The 22524-nt window shown below is 40.1% G+C and overlaps 1 protein-coding gene across 2 annotated transcripts in view; it reads right to left on the reverse strand.

Moving 5' to 3' along the window:
* Nucleotides 1-22524, reverse strand: part of CMSS1 (cms1 ribosomal small subunit homolog) — a 169527-nt gene that overhangs the window by 117095 nt on the left and 29908 nt on the right. The window lies entirely within an intron of this gene.

A 22524-nucleotide genomic window follows, 5' to 3' on the forward strand; every position in this document is an offset into this window, starting at 1 on the left:
TCTGTTGAGACCTTTGAAAATTTATTCCAAGGCCACTGTGAACAGCTTAGGAAATATTTTGTCCCTTTGTCAAACACTTATTTTATTGAGATATTAACTGGCCAGTAAAAGAGAGAGACGTTAGTTAAATACCATTCCATTTAATGATTCAAATAGTTTGGTAGAATTCTTATTAAAGTCATAATTAATCAAAACATCCATTACCAGGTTCATTACAATGTTGTTTATATAATAATTTCTGTAAGAATAAAAGTAGATATACTTAGCACATAAGTGTGATTCAGTACACCGAAACCTCAAATAAGTAGAAAAATTAAAGAAGTCAAGAGAAAAATCTTTACAGGCACTTTAATAAACAATCCTAAAATGGAAATAGGCAGGCAATCCTAACTAGAAGAAAATTCCACAGGTGGGATGTCATTGCCTGATAGTTACTTTATTTAGCAGAGCTTTAGTAAGAGAGTCTCATTTGTAAATATTAAAGAAAGATATATAAATCTGAATTTACAAAATTCTGTGTAAAGTCTAAGTCATTGGTTAAATGTAAACAGATAAGCCTTCTCTTTGTGCAACTGCTAACCAATGAATACAAATTTTTAAGCTGCAAAAATATCAAATCTTTCCCCCTCTAAAGTAGAATTATAATCCATAATAATGATATGCATTGATTTTATAGTGCTGTCAATAATTCACACAGACCTATTCTACAATTTTAAAAACTCTGCTTGTAAATCCTTTTCTCACGTATTTGGCAAAAAAAGAATCCAACTGCTATTATCTAAAAAAGTTGAAAACAAGAAACCTAGAATTCAATGGATTTGATAAGCTTGGTTGCGACATATTCCTACTGAACTACATTCTTAACCACAGAATTGATAAAATATTGTAAATATTTTTAGAACTTTTTGAACTGTTCTGTATCTTATTTTTATACTTTTTGCAGTGTTTTATAAATAGTAAGCTGCAATAATTAATGACTAAAACAATAATCAATCAAATGTTTCAACATTTTGTAACTATGTTGCTATAAAAATAAAAGGAAAGGTTTAAAAAGGAAAGGCTCTTACATTCATCTACTGCCAAAACTGTAGTATGTCCAAGGTTTTTAAGGAATGTCCCTTAAAAAAACCCGGGAAATATGTCCTTTTGCAGTCTGAGCATGTGATTGCAGAGTGAAAGAGATCAGACAGCAGGTTTATGCTAAAGGCTAAGGAGATAAACAAATCAACATCTGAAAAATGTTTACACATTTAAATGCCAAACGAACATAATGAATGTAGATTTACAGAAATTCTAACATCTTAAATTATTTTACAAAACTTTTAAACATTATTTCATCAGGAATCCAGTGACATATAAATTTAATAAACAATAACAACCATAAGGATATCACAGGACAGATTTAAAATATCTTACAACATACACTTATACATTTCGGAAAACAGAATATATTCAGATGTGCCAAAATTATGCTGAAAATTAATAGATAGATGAATAAATGTGCATTATAATTGTGCAGAATGGAAAAAACTGGAAGAAATCAGAAGGTATTCCGAGTTTTTAATTATGATTTAATAGTTGTAAAATGATTTTTGATAACTACTGATAACGCTCCTCATTTTAATTAAATAAGAAGAAATGAGACTTTCTAGCAGAAAAGGAATACAATATGTTTTGTGGATTTTTATTCATGGTATTATGCTACTAGTTAGAGGCAATTATTTAACTAATTATATATTATATGCAGCATACAAAAAAGTTTTTATCATTTTGTTCATACAAGAACAGAGCTTTTATCCTGATTTTTATTCTACTCTTGAAAACCAGTATAATCTTGATTAAATCATGCATTCCAGCGTGAACATTTCAACTCATGTTCCCTAAATGTCTCCAGGGTATGGTAAAAACGAATCTATTATTGAGAACTAAGTCCTATGATATGCAGCATTCAGGGCCTTAAAAATACTGCATAAATCCACCAACATAATCACAAAAACTATGCATTCTTACTGATAGCATCATCTAATATGTTTTTTTGCCTATAAACTACACTTTTTTTTACATTTTTGTTCCACTAGAAAAATATTGCACTACTCAAAAGGATTCCAAATTCAACAACAATCAATCCATTAGACTTCTCTTGCCCTTTTGCCCTTAAAACAATAGTAAGACTATTTTGACTTTGTATGAATGCAAGTCCTTAGAAAAACGAAATATATACACATTGAGAAAAATTAAATACATGAGCTAGAACTTGTTTAAACAAAACAACCACTAGATCAGCTACATGTACCCATTATATGGCTAATAGTAGGGCAACATTCTTTTTCTTGCCTTTCTATTACTATATGCTGCCTATTTTCTTACCATTATTTCCAAGTACCATTTCAAACATATGTTGCCATTTAAATCTCAAGAAAGGTATCTCTCAGCTATCCCCTTTACATTTGATGAAAAGGCAGACTGAATGGAGCCATGGAGCATGCCATTAGCAGTTATTCACAGTTCTGTTTTAACTTCTTTTGGCAACAAGGATATTTAAGGATAATGACGTCTGTGACTCAAAATGCAGAAAATAAAACTTCTTAAACCTACTGCAATGGCAAATTGTTGCTTTTAAAATGTCACATTAAATAAATAAATAATTCATCACAAACAGTTTCTAGATAGAAGATTCTACTGGAAGGAAACTCCTCTATCTATCTTCTAACAACACTGGACATTTTTAAGAAGATGTTGGTTATCCATTTGTCTGAAGTGATGTAGGGTTTCTTGCCTAAGCAGGGGGTTCGACTAGAAGATCTTCAAGGTGCCTTCCAACTCTGTTATTCTATTCTATTCTAAATTAATTACTCTATCAAAACTATCAGAAAGTTATACAGTCCACCTTCCTTTAAGGCATAAACCTTAAAATTTTATTTTATGTCAGAAACCCATTTGGTGGGTTTACATAATTTGCATCCAAGGGTGGTGGTGGGTTTATTTATTTTTACACAGAAACATATTTTATGTAGTGTATTTTTGGGTTACAGTGACCACCAGGAGACAATACATCACTGGTTTCATCGTTACTGGGAATCTTCAGACATGGGTAGCCAAATGTTATTCTACAGCAGAGCTGTCAAACTCTTGGCCCATGGGCTGGATGCATGATGCGCTGGCCACACCCACGCCAGATTTAGCAAAAGGGGAAAAGGTCACGATACTCATGTGACGCTGCTGTGACACTGCGAGTTTGACACTCCTGTTATATAGGGTTCAAGCCCCGTAATTGAACTCACATATGTTTGCACCTTAGATAATTATACCCAGTGCCTTAGCTTTAGGAATTATTTATGATCCTGGCACTCAACAACTCCAAGAGAAGATATCTAGAAGTGTTATCAGAATGGTAAATGCAGTCTACCTTCTTTTAATGTCTCATAGTGGAGAGATACATATTATGTCATGTCCCCTTGTTTGGAGTTTATTATGATTGCCTTCTCCCCTTTTAATTAGGTTTTGTAGTTGTATGTCAGAGTATGCGTCAAAGAGAGAGGGAACAGTATTATTTTTTTTCAGTTTAAAACTCAGATGACTCTCTCAATGAATCTGATAAAAGGTGACTCTACTTTTTTCTACTATTATTTGCAGATCAGGAATTTGTTGTTAGTGTTGAAAGTGAGAATGACCATTGTCTTACCTGAAGGGTCCTTTTCAGGGCGCTGCAAGGGAGAGTCCAAAGAAGGGTTAAACACAGCCAATCTGCCCAGAACTGAATTGAAAACTTTAAGCCACGCCTCTGGTGCTGACTCTCCTCAGATTTATTCAATGGAGACGTGGAACAGTTGCGCACTGAAACTTCAACTGGAAGTCTAATATGGAACAAGTCAAAAATAGTCCAACAACAATAACAGAAACAACAAACAACACTGTGACTTTACAAACACCAGCGGAGAATAGACCCCAGGGCGGGGTGGACTCTCCCTTGCAGCGCCCTGAAAAGGACCCTTCAGGTAAGACAATGGTCATTTTCCAGGGCGCTGCTCTGGAGAGTCCAAAGAAGGGACATGCCCAAGCTAACTGTCACTAGGGTGGAAAGGCTCAGCCATCAGGGTCGCTCCGCTGGTATGGATGCCCTGAAGAACACGCCTCCCAAAGGCCCCCTCCGCCGATGCAAAACTGTCCAGTTTGTAATTTCGGACAAATGGAGACAGAGAAGTCCAGGTGGCCGCCTTGCAGATCTCTTCAACCGGTGCCTGAGTAGACCAGGCAGCTGTGGTGGCGGCGCTTCTAGTCGAATGTGCTGTGATATTGCGAGGCACAGGAACGGACTGTAAAACGTGGGCAAGCGCGATGCAGGCTCGCAGCCATCCGCCGATGGTAGATGAAGAGACCTTCTTGCCTTGAGAAGCTGGTTGAAAGGAGACGAATAGAGATTCGGATTTCCGAAAACTGGCCGTGCGCTTGATGTATCTGCGAATAGTCCTGCGCACATCCAGCATGTGCCAGCGTTTTTCCCTCGGGTGCCGAGGATGCGGACAAAAATCCGGAAGGACCACCTCCTGCGCCCGATGAAACCAGGAATTGACCTTCGGAATGAAGGAAGGATCCAGCCTCAGGATTACTCTGTCGTTACGAATGAGACACAAGTCCTCTCTGACTGACAAGGCAGCCAGTTCCGATATGCGACGAGCAGACGTGATAGCGACCAGAAAGACCGTCTTGAATGTGAGGTGTCTGAGACTGGCCGTCTTAAGTGGCTCAAACGGGGCCCCGATGAGGGACAGCAACACTACATTGAGATCCCAAGATGGGTATCTGTGGACCACTGGGGGTCTCAGGTTGGTCGCTCCCCTGAGAAAACTGCGGATGGTCGGATTCCGGCCAAGAGATGTGTAGCCCTCAACTGAGAGGATGGTTGACAGGGCTGCCGCCTGGCGCCTCAGGGTGTTAGGTGCCAGGCCCTTGTCCAAACCTTCCTGCAGGAAGTCCAGGATTATAGGAACCGAAGAAAGGGGCGCAGACGTACCATGAGCAGTGCACCAAATGGCGAAGGATTTCCAAGTGGCGTCGTAGATGCGTGTCGTGGACTGCCTTTGTGACGCTTGGATGGTGCCAATCACCTTGTCTGACAACTTGCCTCTGCTTAGGAGATCCCTCTCAAGTGCCAGACGGCCAGCTGCAGCCACTGGGGCTCTGGATGTTGAAGGGCCCCCTGGCTGAGCGAGATGTCCTGTGGAGGAATCCGCCACGGTGGTGTGATCGAAAGACTCACCAAGTCTGCAAACCAGGTTCTCCTGGGCCAGTACGGTGCTACCAGCAGCACTTCCACCTCCTCTGCTAGGATCTTCCTGATGACTCTGGGAAGAAGAGGTAGCGGGGGAAAAGCGTAAAGCAGACCTTTCGGCCACGGGCCGTGCAGCGCGTTGACTCCTTCCGCCCTCGGGTCGTGGAACCTTGTGAAGAACCGCGGAAGGTGCGCGTTGGCCGCGGTGGCGAACAGGTCCACCAGCGGAAGGCCGAACCTCTGGGACAGTTGCTGGAACAGCAGCGGATGTAGACGCCACTCCGAGTGGTCGACTGTGGATCTGCTCAGCCAGTCCGCCTGGGTGTTGCTCGTGCCCGAGATGTGCTCCGCCTGAAGAGAAAGAAGATACCTCTCCGCCCATCGACCCAAGAGCTCCGCCTCCTTCATCAGGGATCTGGAGCGCATTCCCCTGTCGGTTGATGTGCGCTTTGGTGGCGACATTGTCTGTCATGATGCGTACGTGGTGGCCCTGAACGGTGCTCTGGAAGCGCTTGAGCGCAAGCCTGACTGCCCTCAGCTCCAGCCAGTTGATGCTGTGAGCGGCTTCGGAAGGGGACCACCTGCCCTGTGCGAGTTGGTTGTGGCAGTGGGCCCCCCAACCAAACAGGCTGGCATCCGTTGTGATGGTGAGCCTGACTGGCTCCTTGAATGGCGACCCCTTTAACAGGGCCGGAGATAACCACCACTTTAGAGAGCGACGTACCTCTGCTGGAACTGGAATCAGTCTTGTTGAGCTGCTTTCGTTTGTTCTTTGATATGGAAGCAGGAGCCACTGAAGGGGACGGGAGTGAAGTCTCACCCAAGGCACGATTGACAGGCACGAGATCATCTTGCCGAGGAGCTGTGAGAGCTGAACTACCTTGACTAGTCGTGACCGCTGCACCTGAACGACCATCTCCCGAAGACTGGACACCCTTTCCAGGGACAGGGATACCGTGCACGAAGTGGTGTTGATGACGGCCCCTAGATGTTTCAGTCTGGTCGTGGGAACGAGATGACTTTTTTCCAGGTTGATGGTGAACCCGTGGTCCCGGAGCGCCTGCATGGTGTGTTCTAGGTCGCTGACAGCTTGTTGATGCGATGATGACAGAATGAGAACATCGTCCAGGTAACAGTGGAGTCTGACCGGACGTGACCGTAGAAAAGCCGCCACGGCTGCGAGAACCTTTGTGAATGTCCTGGGCGCCGATGACAGGCCGAATGGCAAGGCCCGGTACTGGTAATGGAGGCCCGCGTAAGAGAACCTCAGGAACTTGCGGTGGGCTTTGCGGATAGGGACGTGGAGGTAGGCCTCTTTGAGGTCTATGGACGTTAGTATATCGCCTGGTCTGATGCACCCCAAGATGGACTGGAGGGATTGCATCTTGAACCTGCGATATGTCACGTGGTGATTGAACCTCTTTAGATCTAATATCCCCCTCCACCCTCCTGAGTTTTTGGGGACCAGAAACAGGATGGAGTAAAACCCTCTTCCCTCCTGGCCTGCTGGGACAGGCTCTATGGCCCTGATCTCCTTGAGGTGCCTTATCTCCTGTTCCATGAGGGATCTTTTGACTAACCCTGAGAGAACTGGACACCGGATGAAGTGGCGGGGAGGGGGGGACCAGAATTCTAGAGTGAGACCCATGCGGACCGTTTGAAGAACCCACTGGTCCGACGTGGTCTGCTCCCATTTGGTGTGAAACAACTGCAGCCGCCCTCCTATGGGAGCTGACCTGTGATGGTCATTTATACCTCCTAAAGGGTCGTGAGCCGGAGCCCCCCCGAAATGGCCGCTTGGAGAAGGACTGCTGGCGACCTCTGTCTCGAAAGGACTGACGGTCCTGGGACCGCTCACCCTGCTGGGGATACGCCCGATGATAGGGGCGGAGCTGGTGGAGGGCTCATTGCTCCGAAAGGCCTGCCTCCTGTAAGAGCCAGGACCTTTACGATCAGGCTTCTTGGTGACTGATGGCATCACTTTCTTTTTGTCCTTGTTTTCCACAAGGACTGGATCAAGGACCTCACCAAACAGCTTGTCCCCTTTAAAGGGGGCAGTAACAAGCTTCCATTTGGAGCGCATATCCACATTCCAGTGCCTAAGCCACAGGAGGCGTCTGGAAGTAACATTAGACGCTAGGGCACGCGAGGCAAACTTAGCAGCATTCAGAGTGGCATCAGCAGTGTACTCTGTGGCTGCCATGATCTTATTGATATCCTGCCTGACTTTAATGTCCTTGGCAGGTATCTTCCTCAACAACTGCCTCAGCCACAGGAGCGCAGCCCTGGAGAAAAAGGAGGCCGAAGCGGAGGACTTAATAGCCCATGCAGCTGCCTGATGGGTCTTGTGACAAGCAGTCTCGGTTTTCTTGTCCTCAGCCTTGAGCCCCTCCAACAGGTCAGGAGGGAGCACAGAAGAGGAGGTAAGAGCCGCTACAAGGGGATCGATAGGAGGGAGCTTGAGCAGCTCCTCCAGGCTGGCATCCACCGTGTATAGCTTCTTGTCATGGCTGCTGGGGGTAGCCATGGTAGCTGGCTGCGCCCACTGTCTTTGAACTAAGTTGAGGAACATCTTGGGCACAGGAACTATTTCCTGGACCGAAATGGGTTCCTCAAAGAGATCCCCAGATAGATCATCAGGGTCTACAACCACTTCAGCTGGGGGGGTGGACCCCATGCGAGTTGAGATCTTAGCCTTATCTAAAATGGTTTTGAAATTATCCAAATTAAATAAGCCTGAAAAGGCCGGCTTTTTGGCGGGGCTTGCCTCATCCCCAGAGAAATCAGCTTCCTGCCTAGGAAGAAATTCCTCTTCCTCCTCCCAGTCTGACTCATCGGAGGCCACTGAAGAATGCAGGGACGGGGGTGGAAGGCTAGGAGTCATGTCTCTGGAATCCTCCTGGGGTTGCAAATGGTGGGTCTTGCGAGTGCGCTTGCCACCTTTTCGCATGCCTGCCTCAATGCCCTGGGAAATGGCCCTGTTAATTATTTCCTGCATTTCAGTGGATAGGTTAGGCCTTTGGTCCTCAATGGGGTGAACCCCTTGAGTGGGCCCGGAGATCAGCTGTTGAGGGGCTAAGGGCCCCATTGGAGCTGGTCCCTCCTCCATATCAGAGGGACAGGCAAAGAGATCAGCCTGATCAGCCATGGAATGGCCTGGAGAAGTTGCCATGGCCAAGGAATCCCCTTCCTCTTCACTATCAGAAATGGGGGCTCCCTGGGCTGGAGGAATTTCCCTGGAGGGCTCCCCAGGAGACACCGAAAGGGAAGATTGGGCCTGCTGTTGGGCTTTGGAAAACTGTTTTTCTAAGGCCTTCTGTCGCCTTAATGCATCTTTGTCTAGGCCTGAGCCCTGCTTGGGTGCTTACTCCCTCTAATGGCCTCCATGGCAGCTTTCCCGGCCTGTCTTACAGGGGCTCTGGAAGAGACACCCTCAGAAGTCTCAGGGGCCTGATCTGCCATGGTAACAATCACTGGTTGGGACAGTAGGGGGATGGGAAAACCACCACTCACCACCTCCAGAAAGCCCACCGCAGCACGATGCTCCTGAGGAGACAGAGAAACTGCAAGGCCTGAAGTAGCTTGGAATTTAGGCACGAGCAGAATTCGCTCCCAGCGCCTGCAGGAGAGTAAGGGAAGCGACCCAGCAGGCCACGATCCCACGCCGCTATCCCTTGCTTGGATTGGGGCCCAGGTCGCCGGTCACACCGGCCAAATCTGACTCCACGCGGCTCCTGCAAAGAGCCAGGCACCAGGCAGCTGCAGCAAAAAACTTTTAAAAGTGAAGCCGGAAGGTTGCGCAATCCAAAATGGCGGCCGGAACTCACCGCTGCTTTGCGCGCCAAATTTGAAGAGGGAAGAAGCCAAAATGGCTGCCTTGGAAGCCCACGCCGCAATTTGACTTGCTAGAAGCACAAATTGCAGCGGAGGGCTTCCAGCGGGAATCGGCCCCCAGTAGGGGTGCCCCAACAGCGCTGGCGTCGGCACTCCAACCCACGCGCTTCCCACAACAGCTGCCTGCGGCTTCCAGGAGCCAGAGCAAAGCCCCGGACTCCAGGAGAGCTGAAAGGGTGAGAAAAAAACCAATTAAAAAGGGGAAAAAAAACTTACTTTAAAACTCACCAGCCTGCTCTAAAAATCCTTAATTACACCGTTTTAAAAGGTATTCTTCCTCTGGAGAGTCCAAGGAATCAATCTTAGAACTGGAGAAAATTTTAAGCGCGTCCACTGGGCTAGCTGAATTGAAAAAATCTGAGGAGAGTCAGCACCAGAGGCGTGGCTTAAAGTTTTCAATTCAGTTCTGGGCAGATTGGCTGTGTTTAACCCTTCTTTGGACTCTCCAGAGCAGCGCCCTGGAAAACTTCTTTCCCTAAATGCTGTAGTTGTGATAATGGCAGGCCTAGTCAGAGTTAATATCAGTTATCATCACTTGGAATTATAGACAAAAGTGCTTCTACTTGAGCAGCTATTTGGGCATTCACAGCTATTTGAGCATTCCAATTCTCTGTATTGAAGATTTTTTTCTTGTAGTAATTTTACCTCATCCTCACACACTTACAGAACATTGGATGTCTATGGAACACTCTGAAGTGCTGAGCATCAGTGGTGGGTTGGAGGCAGTATGCCCCGGTACGGGCGCAACGGTCCCTGCCTGGAGTACCAGGTACCATTCTGGTACGGTACTCCAAGGGGCCCATCTGCCTGCCCACGCTCCTTACCTGTCTTTAAATTCTTTGGCGCTTCCGCGCATGTGCACATGTACAGCCCCTGTGCGACCTTCTGCCAAGCAGCTGGAGCTTCGCGGAGGCGTCCTTGGATGGTAAGACGCATGTGCGTGCTGTGCACGTTCATGTGGAGGACGCTGGGTCCATTTGCAACCATACCGGGATCCAGAACCCACCACTGCTGAGCATATACATATGTACACACATAAGATGCATATATATATGCCTATAAATATATGTAGGAATGTAGACAGAGAGAAAATAATTCCATAACATTTTAGTGCCTGTAAAACAGATGTTCCCCAACCAGAGTGGGATTCGTGATAATAACAACAGCAACAAGAAGCCATTTTAGAAATCAAATTATACCAAACTATATCCTCAAGTCTCTTGAGGATAACAGGATCGTATTCTCAAGCAAGAGACAATGCAAACTCAAGGCTAAAAATATTTAAAAGTGCTCTTTGGTGATTTAACCCACCAGAGAGCTATCTGTAAAAAGACAAAATTCAGGTAATTTAAATGTCTGTCACTTGTTAGTTTTCGATGAATGATTAAGTCTTATGCATGTCTCACTGAGCTTCATTATACCTATCTTTGGTTGCCTGTGCTATAAGATAGTAGATTTTTTTTCAGTACAGAGGCTAAACAAGGGGTGTCAAACTAGTGGCATCATGGCGGCCACACATGGGGACTTTTTCCCCCTTTGCTAAACTAGGCATCGGTGTGGCCAGCACGTGACGCATCCAGCCCATGAGTTTAACAACCCTGAGCTAAACCATACAATGAAGACAAATATTTAATTCATCCATCAATTATACATATAGATCAACATGCTCAAATGGAGCTATTTGCTTAGAAACCAACTCTGCAGAATATTGTATGTGGAATATATTAAGCATTATGACAGTTCAGCACAAATTTCTCAGCAGAAATAACCTTGCTCAGGATCTTTAGGATATGAACAGATATTCAGAATTTGGTAGCTAGAAGGTTAAAATATTAGATAATAGGATATAAAAATATTTTTGTTCAACTCTAGATATTAAGAGTTAAATGCTATCATATGTTCAGAAATTGTCAGAAATATTGTGGTAGCATAGAAGATGAGTGACAGTCTATACAATTCTAAATTTACTGTCAGTTTACTATAAATTTACTAGAGTTTACTATCTATTTTCCATACTAATAAAATCCCCAAATCAATAATATTTGAACAATTCATCCAACAATTTTATCTTATTGAATCTTCCCCCTTAAAGATTTTAACTGGATCAAAAGTCTAGAATTACTTTTAAGAACAACAAAATAGCTGTACACATAGACATGTTTTCTAATTTATTTCCAATATACTTTTAATGAACGGAAACACTTCATATTGGAACTACATAGAGTTCATCGTTCGTAGTACTACTTGAGAAAAGTTTCCTTCAGCAACTTACTTAAAAAACATCTCTTTTTGGACTTGGATTTTTCTACACATATAATTGATCCTTTTTGTAAAGCTTCAATGTTCTTGCATCTCCCATGGGGAGGAAAATTAAATTGTTCAATTTAGAAAATGTGTGGAATAAATTATGCAAAATGTATTCATTTCTCAGTTAAATTACCTTTTCTTTGTTACTTTGTCTTACACAGAATTGAAAATACTTTAAAATGGTGCACATAACCCAGAACAAAGGTTACATCTCAAATCAAGATGATCCAGCATAGCTCATACATCTGTCAACCACATATAAAATGCAGCTTACCAGATGCAAAATCCAGATGTCTGAGCATCCCCTACATGCATATTTAGGTTCAACAACTAACTCAAGCCTTTCACATTTCATTAACCAAGTTACTCCATTAATATAATAGGACACTGGATTTTTAATGAGTAGAGCTATAAAAATTTAAAGCAAAATAGACAATCTATGCCCTACTGGGTCACCATTTCAGAGATATTTTCCTAAAAAGAAAAACAGAATGGCCAATGGTGACAAGAAAGCAGCGGAAGTAGGGGCAACTACCAATTTCCAAACAGTGTCCCCATTATTTTCCTTGTTGGAATCTGGAAGGAAGTATCAAAGCATCACTCTCCCTTCCCTTCTCTTTTTTTCTGTTCCCATTCCATCTCACCCTATCTTATCCTGTAGGTAAGTAGCTGCTGCTAGGTGGAAGCGACAGATTGCAAGTTTGGCTGGGATCTGTTATAGAACATGTGACAACAGCCCAGTAATAACCAGTGGCACAGAAGCAGCCAGAATTTCCCCAAATTTTATCCCCTCTGAAGTCATGGGTCCTGGATTTTGAACACATTTTGTAAGCTCATTTGAGCTATTTTGGTTCACAAATTGTTGCCCATGGTGCACTTTTTTGCCCAGTTAGTGTCATGACAAGCGTTTTCGTAATAAGTAGATATACAAACATTCATCAACTTCATTAACTTATAACATATTATTCGTAGGATATATTTGTAGTGATAGTTTTCCCATGAAACATGTCCCCACATGTTGCTAGGATTTTTAAACTATGATTTGTGAGCATTATGGGTTGATCATATACTTGAAATTACAGCTATATACTGCGTCTGCATGAGGCTGCTAGTCTCTTTTGCGACCCGAGAGCCCCCTCTTACTGTGACTGTTGAAAGCAGTATCATAGTAACATAGCATTTGAAGAAGGAAACTGCAGTGTAGCTGTAAAATAGGAATAACACATATAAGACCAAACCTGCCCACAAAAATCTAAATACGTGATGTGACATGTTCTCTGAATCATTACCCTGCCCAATGTAGCTCTTGGTTTACCAGTAAAATAATAATTGCAGTCCTAGCCACCAGAAATTTGTCCACTAGCCACAAAAAGACTATCTACTCCTGTCATAATAGAGTGAATTCATGCATTATGTTAAGCAAAAAACAAAACAAAAGACATACTGTGTCAGAAAGGCTCTTGGCTCAAATCAGCACATAGTCATCCTTATTCCTTTAAAAATATGTATATTTTTTTCCAATCTAAGAACACAATTAAATTATTACTGAAGTAACAAATCCAGGAATTCAGTTTGACATTGGGAATTTTGGCACGGGTTTCTACTTTAAAAATGTTTCTTAATTCTACAATGGTGATGACTACATTTAGAATTCAAAACATTAACAAAAACAAAATACATTAAGATAACAGCACGGTCACTTTAGGGGTCCTTGGTGTTCTCTAAGCTTGGTTGTTTTCTTGCAGATGTTTCATTATCCAAACTAGGTAACATCAACAGTAAACAACCTCACCAAGAAACTCTCATTTAAGCTCTGAGCTACAAATATTTTCCTCTATCAGTACAGTCAATGAACAACTTAAAATGAGACACAAAATTAGCACGTCTCTAAGTAGCATGTAAGAAATACTGAGTAGAAATCTGAAAAATCACTACGTTAAATTTGGTAGTGGGTACCGATCCACAAATTTGTAAGTGTCTTAATTACTGGAGAGGGCAATGCAATGGGCATTTTAGCTTATAAATTTAGAAAGAACCGCAAATAATTCAGAAGTTTACTACTTCTCTCCTTCTTAGCTATTACCCCACCTTCCATTGTAGTTGCTGGTAGGGCATTACTTGTATGTTCTTTTTTAAAATTTGTTTTTAGAAAATAAAAACTTAGGTACATGGTGATTACCTCTGAGTCAGAACATCAGCATTCAGAGTACAGGAATTTCCCCTTTGTTTTGATAAAGGACTTTAAGGAATCCACAGACACAGAGACAATGCTGTAGGATTAGCACTGCTTAAGGACTTTTTGTGCTGCCAATGGCTGGAAGGTGGAGGGATTTGGACAACATCTGGCCTCAGACTCTAAAGTATGAAAACCTGACATTAGTCGCAATAACAGATTCTGATTAAAATTCTGTGCTTTAACCACAATGTCAGCCATATTCTGGGTTTTGGCAACATCATAAGCCTAATTACAGCATAGTTTAAGAGTGTGTGTGAATGAGCCCAGCAATTTCTGCTTGGGAAAATATGCCAGTCCTCCCTTTCATTTGTAACTTTCCAAGTCACAAATAGACTGGCATTACAAAATTAAATGTATTTTGTTTACAAAGGGACAGGGGTGCCAATAAAATCTGTCACTGAACTACATGAATGGGCTTCCATTTCTTCCTAGCAGAGAACTGCAAGTTTCACAGAGTACATACTGTATAAGGCAAATTATAGTCAAGTTCTTCCTCACCCCATACAGAGCACTTTTGGAAAACTCAACTCCTATATTTCTTTTCACAATTTCCCAAATTTCCATGCGAAATTAATTTGTACTTTTCTATTATTCCACAACTATCAAAACATAAATCCCATGCAACTAAAATATCATTTTCTCTCCAAAAACTTAGTCCAGTTTTTAAATATTTGTTTTATCTATTTTGAGATTATTTTATCAGATCAAGTAAACTGTTTCTAGTAAACAAGACATTCTTTCTCTCTTTAGTCAAATCTAATTTAATTTAAGATTAAGTGTAGTTTAATAAACTGAATCATATATTTAGTTGCCACTTTTCCACCCATGTTATCTCAGAATTTGGGGACTTCCATCTCAATCTACCTTATTCCATCTGATCTAGAAAAATGGTACAATGTGAGGGTTATCAGAAGCAGTACCAGCTTCAGCAGCTGGAAAAGAAGCAGTTTATGATAGCAGATAGGAAGTACAATGAAGAAGCTCTAACAACAGGCAAGGATTCACTGATAGCAATGCAAAATTATTTGACTTTGTCTTCTGATTTACTCTAGTCTAAGGGTCTCCTAGAACGGACTGTTGCCTGTTCAAAACGGGCCATGGCAAAGATGGGCAAGCATGCGAAGTTCTACTCGCATGCGAGCACAAGTGCCAATGTTCATGCTAGTGGAGTTTCACATGCAAGCGCAAGGATCCACTACTCGCACAATGGAGATGTGTGAGGGTGTATGTGCCTGCCATTCACAGGTCTGAACCAGGCCAGGCTGCCAAACTTGAAAGGTTGGGGACTGCTGTTCTAGTCTACAGAAAATGAATTTCCAATGGTTCCTCTAATATTAAATTTCTCAAGTTGGGAATCTGATCTTTCAGAGGGAATGCCAGGCCAATCAAAACATTCCCACGAATAGTCACCTATCCATCTTGCAATTCCTTATTCTATGTTCATGCATTAGAAAACTGCTATCATATCTTTCCTTAGCCTTTTTTTCTTTAGGCTAAATATACCAAGTTCTTCATAGTGCCTGGGGTCAAAGCCTTACATTTTTGTTGTTCTTCTCTGCGTTATTTCCAGTTCCTTAGCTTCTTTTTTCTACTGTAGTGACCAGAACTGGACACAGTACTCCAAATGCAGTCTAACCAGTGCAGGATGGACACTATCAAATCCTATAACTACGGCATTTTTATATGCAAAATAATTTGGCATTATGCATCTGTTTAAGCAGCCTAAAACTGTATGTTTTTTTTTGGCAGCTGCATCATATTGATAGCTAATACTTAATTTGGTCATTTCAAAACACCCATATCCCTCTCATTAACCTTATTTTAACCTCTATTAAAGATGATCCATCTTGTACCTGTGCATCTATTTTTTTTTTACCGAAATGCAGAATGTTACCTTTCTTATCAATGAACACTTCACTGGATAAGAACAAATGTTCAAGTCTATCAAGATCCTTTTAAATTCTGAAGTGTTAGCAATCGTTCCAGCTTTGTGTCATCTGCAAATTTTATGAGTATCCCTTCTATTCCCACTACGTAATTTATGAAGATGTTATGAAGAATACAGAACCTAGAACAGAACTCTGTGTACTTTCCTCTGATAAACACAGACCCATTAAAGACAATGCATTGGCTATAGTTGTTCATTCAATTGCAAATACATCTCGTAATGGAACCTGCATCCCACATTGTTCCAGATTATCAAGAAGGAGGTTATAGTCTATTTTATCAAATATCAAGTAGGAATTCAGAGAGCTAAAAATATCACACTAAGCCATATCTTAGTGGTTTAGCTCAACCTCTCTGCCCTTATCGAACAATCATTGATTAAAAATGGATGACTTACAATGATGCGTTGTACCTACCTAGAGACTGAAGAAAAATCCAGAAGACTTTCCTAATGTGTTCCTTATTTCCTAATCAATGCATATAACTTCCCCATGGAGCAGAATACTTTAATCTCCAAGTAAGTTACACAAAAAATAAAACTTTGAAGCTCCGAATTATTTGAAATCACTGAGTAGACAAAATAAACTGGACTAAATAAAAAAAAAGGAGCAACTTTGTGTTGGCACGCAATGGGTCGCAATGACCTAATCAGGCTTTAGCTCTAGTTTCTCTGATTCTGTGGTATTTTATCCTGCCATAATATTTACAGTACAACAATATTTAAAAAACTATATTTAGTTTCTATGGAGACAGGAATTGTTTAGATGGAGTCAGCAGCTAAAATAGTGTCTTTCCTCTTACAGCTTATTTGTAAAATCCCACTTTTTAAAAAACTCTTCTGTATTAGCTAACAGACAAAGCTGCATTTGCCTACCTACTCTTAACACATGGAAACAAAGTAGTTGAAGAACAGCCAAATTATTGACAGATGGTTCTGAACTCTATTACTGCAATCTCAGTTGTAGAAACATAGGTAGCCAAAAATCTTCTGCCAAAAATATGTGAGAATCATTGCCAATTATGAAATTGATGCTACAGAGCTGAAAAAGTCCCACAGTTCAATGTAGTATTAGGTAATATTATTTAAAATAGTAAAATCAAATGTATTGCTAAAAAAGGAAATAGAAGTGGATGCTTCTAATCAAGTTGCTTTAGATTTTTTTTTTTTTTACAGAAAGAAAATTTTATGATAGTGTCATAAAAAGTGACACCATAACATAAAAATGCTGCCCTCAGTACTCAAATAAAACAAGGGGAGCTATTCCTAATGCACATAATAATATCTAAACCGGTACGTTGTAAAGCTCTATTTTTTCACAGTATTAGTATGCTGTAATTTAAGCTTGATTTAAAGGAAAATGTAGCATTTTTAAATATGAGATTCACATAAACAGATATAAAGGAAGTCCTGCATACAGAGAAACATTTATTATACAATAGTTCTGAAAGATTAAAAACAATAAAATAGGACACAGCCATGATATGGCACATTATTTGCTATATTCTAGAAAATAGAAACATTTTATTTGTCATCTGCTGAACTCCGCATATTATTTCAGTTTGTGTCCTGCCTTTCCATCTCTATTTTGTTGTTTTACACTCATAACAATCCAGTGAGTCTGTGTATGAGAAGTAATGATAAGGGAAGGGATACATGAACCTTAGTCCTTCCAGCACTATTCTGATTCTAAGCATTGATTAAAAATAATCATGAAAATATAGATAAACTATTTATTTAAACAAGTAGTTATAAACATTAATGTAATAGATGTGGGATGTATGGGAATGAAAGAAGAATTTGATTCACACTTACCTAAAATAGTATGACTGATATAGGAAGAAAAAGTCATAACTGCCTTCAGTATTTCTTGTCCTAAAGACCAAGTCCACTGGTAATTCTCATTAAAGTTCTACCAGTAAATACCAGTGGTAACCAGTTTACAGCCATACAGCACCTCAAGGAGTTTTGACAAAGTTAGATTAATGGCATTTTGTTTGACTTATTTCTATATAAATAAACACATTATTTGGATCTTTTACTATAAATCTAATAAAATTCTACCATGTTTTGCTATTGTTTATAGTTCTGAACTTAATGCTTGGCTATTCTCCTGACCTGGATCATAGCACGTAATCTAACTTATAAGATTTTATTTTTATTCCTGGATTTTGCCTTGTTTTCTAATTATGACAGATGACATTTTTTTCACATAAATATATGAGAGAAATAAATTGGCTAGATAGCAAAATTACCTTCAAGTCAAGCTTACATGGACACAAGCAAGCAGTGTTCTGGCATGATACAATAGAGATATGTTATTGCCTTCTTCTGGACTTTAAACATCCATACATTTTGTTTATATTATTATGGCTTTTCTGATATTGTTCACTGTGAGTCACTCTTGACAACAAATTCAGGAAAATCATCCTTGAGATATCCTGGCTTTGACTATACCATTAGCTCAGTATGGCTCTTTAAAAAATAGTAATAATAGTAGCCAATTCTTTGGTAGTGAATAATAAGCATAAGATATAAAATATAGCCTACCCCACTATTCCAATGAGTTCTTTTGAACTCATTGGAAATCTGTATATCTTATTACAGAAGAGGTCACAAAAGTTTTTAGACCAGGACATATGTTTCAAAGTTTAAGAACCTGTCATGAAGGCTATAAAAATAGCTTCCAAGTAGAAAGTGTCCATTCACCAGTGACTGTCTTGGAAGTCATCAGCAGTCAAATGCGCATTTTCCAGCTAAAAAGAGTCAAACTGGTGATGTTCAGTAAAAGGCATACTCACATAAAGCATACATAACACAAATAGATAGCACCAGTGACGTGCGGTAAGGTTTATGGCTGGTGAGGCACTGACACAGTGGTGGGTTTCAATTTTTGTTAGACTTGTGGAGTTCAACTCCCAGAATTCCACAGCCACGCATGCTCAGTTCCGATTTAAAGCGACAGCATTTGTTTTTCTCCTTTGCTAAATAAGTTTCCTTCTTTCTTTTTCTTCTCCCTTCCTCCCTCTCTCCCCCCTTTCTCAAACACACACACACACACAGACAGACAGAAGTTGGATTGGACTATCTCTCCTACCCACTTCCCTCTCTCACTCAAACAAACTCTCTCTCAAACACACACACACACACACACACACACAAAGTTGGATTGGAGGGAGACCAGAGGAGGAGGCAGGAAGCCAGTCAAAGAGCCATACTAGAGCACACACACTTTCCCCCAGCCCCGGAAGGATCCAGCCCAGCTTCACTGATTACAGGTTTGAAAAGGCAACGTGGCTCTGCCTGCAATCAAACACACAAGCAAGCCAGAGTCCTTCCTTCCAGCCTTTGCCCAAAGCCCCGCACCAGGAGGATGAAGTTTGAATTCCTCCCCCTCCCTCCGACCCACACGTACCTTTTCCAGCTGTTTCAGAGAGGATTTTAACTCTGCTCTTACCTCGTATCCTCTGAAGAAGCCCCACCCAAACGAGTGCCGTCTACTATGAGGCAGAGAAATACGTGCCTCCCCTACAACAGGAATTTTTAGGCTTTTAACCCTTGCTTAACTCTGCTCTAGTGATCATAAAATGCCTAGACTAGAGGAGGCATGCAGTTCTCCAGCCTCATAGTAGAGGGCACTTTTTTAGAGGCTTTTTTAAACAGTTAAGCAGAGCATCCACAGTGAGGCAGGCTCAGGCAGCAACCAGCTCAACCTGACCTCAGCTCTCGCCTTTTTCCTTTTATATTTTTTTTTCTTTTCGTGATGACAGTGGTGAGGCTGTGCCTCCCCTGCCTCTCCTGACTGCATGTCATTGGATAGCACATACGTATATCACAGGTGTTTTTAGCTCAGGCAAAATGTTCCTCATTTCTTTTCTACTTCTCATATCCCTGTCATCTGCAACTCTTCTTTCACTAATTACATTTCATATCTTCCTCCTTACAGCTGTACTTCGGCTATTTTCCTTAGTAGGTCCAGAAATTTCCAAATAAAGTAATAGCTGCAGCCACTTTCTTCTTTAATGGGGTTAAAATGAAGCTCAGAAATATTATGGGAAATACAGAAATAACTAAAAAATAGTATTTGTTTTGCATCATCTACCTCTTGTTCACTCTTTGTAAATTAAATGACTCTGAGCTAATAAAAAAAGATGGACGAAGCAGGGATATTCATGTGTTCCAAGTAGAGTGTCTAGGCATCGTGGTGCTTGGAACTTAGACTCTTCATGCCAAGCCTTATCATTCTAAATAAATGTAAGTAGTTTGTTAACTTTTCTGATAAATAGATATTCTCAGCTCATAAAGTATGAACATGATGTTCCCTGAAGAGTACATTCCTAAAGAAGTAGAGTCTATAAACAAAACTCCTATTAACAAGAACTACAGGAGATTGAATATTATTTTATTTTATAGTGCCACAGGGAAATCCCATCTGCCCTTTCCCTACCTTGCCTTTGTCTATTTTTCTGGGTTTTGTCTTTTCAGGTTGAATATGAATATGGCCGTTTTTAAAACAGAAAGCTGAAAACTTAATTTAAAAAATAAAAAATAAATAATGTAATTATTCAGTAAATAATATACATTGAATAAACAATGCACACTGAATAGCAAAAAAACAATGAGTACATTTTATCTTATTTTTTATAATGTGAAAACAAATGTCAGGAGCGCAGAATTTGTGCTTTTGTAGTTAGTCCAGATGCACCACATGAATACCCAACTGAAGTTTTTATTTCTAGAAACTTACTCAAACCTTTCTCTCAGTATTAATGAGACATGTTCTTCATTTCCTGTCTTAAAGTATTATGTAATATTTGCTCTGTCAGCCAGCTGCAAACAGTAATCTCTGATGATTGCATTTAAACTGAAATGCAAAGTACTCAGTGTATCAATAATGATAAACATAAGAAAGTATTTCCAGGATGTATTATAATCTGCATTCAGATTAGAAATCATGCAAACCATTTCACCTGTATATGAATATTCACTCAATAGCCAAGAAAAACAAATTTGAGCTTTCCAATTCCTTTTGTATGTGAAGCACTACTATCAGAGTAAACATTCTCTGAAATAATTTGTCCTATCTAGAGGACATTTTCCATGACCAATTCTTTACAAATTAGAAGTTTCATAATTCCTCTCTTTTCCACATATGTATCTCTGTAGCCTGTCCTCTCTTCGCAACCTTAATCATTCTTTTATCAATATATACACAACATATTGGAAATGGGTAAGGACAGAGAATATGAGAATGGGGAAGGACAGATATCAGAAAGCTGGTATTATACTAATGTATCATTATAATTTATTTCTTAAAAAATTATCTTTTTTTCCATTAGGAATTTTTCAAACTTTTATAAACAAATAAACGAATAATATACAATTAAATACTGCAATAAATATTAAATAGAAAAGCATTATAAATGAGGAAAACTATTAATATAATTCTCTTCTTCTAGATGCCTAAAACCTAGAACAAGTCAAAATTAATAGGGGTAGGGGAAGGGGGCAGAATGCTATTGCTATAACACCACAAGTAAAAATGTTGAATCCTGTCTGGTAATTACCAATCTATTTTTCAAAGGTGGAGACAAGGGAGTAACAATCTGATTCATAGACAAGCTTGCTTGGTTCCAGACCCTGCTTCCAGAATATTATAAAACAGGGCATTTTTAAGTATACTTATCAAATACTGTTTTTAATAACTAGAAGACACAGAAGACATAATATGTAGATTAAACTGAATTATTCATATTTTTATGATAATGTGAACCATCTTTAGAAAGTTCAAGCTTCAGTCCCTATGACACAGCATTAATCCCTTAATACTTACCACACAATTTACAATGTTTATGCAAGCATAAAAACACATGTAGGTAACCAACAACCATGACTGCAATCCTAAATTCATTTTATGGGAAGTAAATTCAGTTCAATCTATTACAACACATTTCTAATAAATGTTGGGCATTGTAAAAGACTGAATTTCAAAGATTCAGATCAATCCATTTGGCATATTACAATATAGTATGTAGTATAGTACATACGATTTTTTAAAAAGTATACTATTTTAAAAATTCATTAATATGCATAAGATTTAACCAGATAATTATTTCAATGAATTTTCTGCAATCGTTTTCATCCATTTGTAAAGTAATAGAAAATTCAATATAAAATCTAATGAAGACATTCTTCTGTAAATTGAAGCCTATTCTGCATTTTTTCCTGTTTGTAGATCAAATGAATACTATCTGTAAAACCTTATTAAAACCTTATTAATACTAACTAATTAACCATTCTAAATATATTAAATGAGAGAAAGTTAAAAATGGGTTTAAAGGAAAAAGTACATGCACTTTTACACACAACACACCCCTGTTTCTCATCTGGCCTTTCCATCATACTTGAAGAATTGTTTTCTAGTTACATCATCAGGAAATAAAACACAAGGAAAAAAGTCTTGATGTTCATACTTTTCTCAGAGGAGGCCAGCTAAGCTTGGGTGTTCCCCCCTCCCCCTTCAGCAACTCAGAAAATAAAAGAAAAATTAAACAAATCCAGTTGTGTTGTAGAAAAAAAATAAAATATTGCTCTGCGACCACTTCACTGTTCTATTATTAATAATGAGAATTAACTCCTCTAAACTTTTCAATGCATTCATTTTGGCCACAAATCAATCTGACATGAAATGTTTCATCGTCCAAAGTATTTGAAGCCAGAAAAACACACACAGGCATAAATATGCATGCATGCATGCACACATACATATATTTGTAGTTCTGGTTATTACTAAACTACACTAAATACAGAATGAGGCTGCACAATATATAGTTCCTTATAAGGTATTGCCATGACGTAATGCTTCATAGGCTT

The sequence above is a fragment of the Natrix helvetica genome, assembly GCF_964273705.1.
Source record: "Natrix helvetica genome assembly, chromosome: 4".
In the NCBI taxonomy this organism is placed as follows: domain Eukaryota; kingdom Metazoa; phylum Chordata; class Lepidosauria; order Squamata; family Natricidae; genus Natrix; species Natrix helvetica.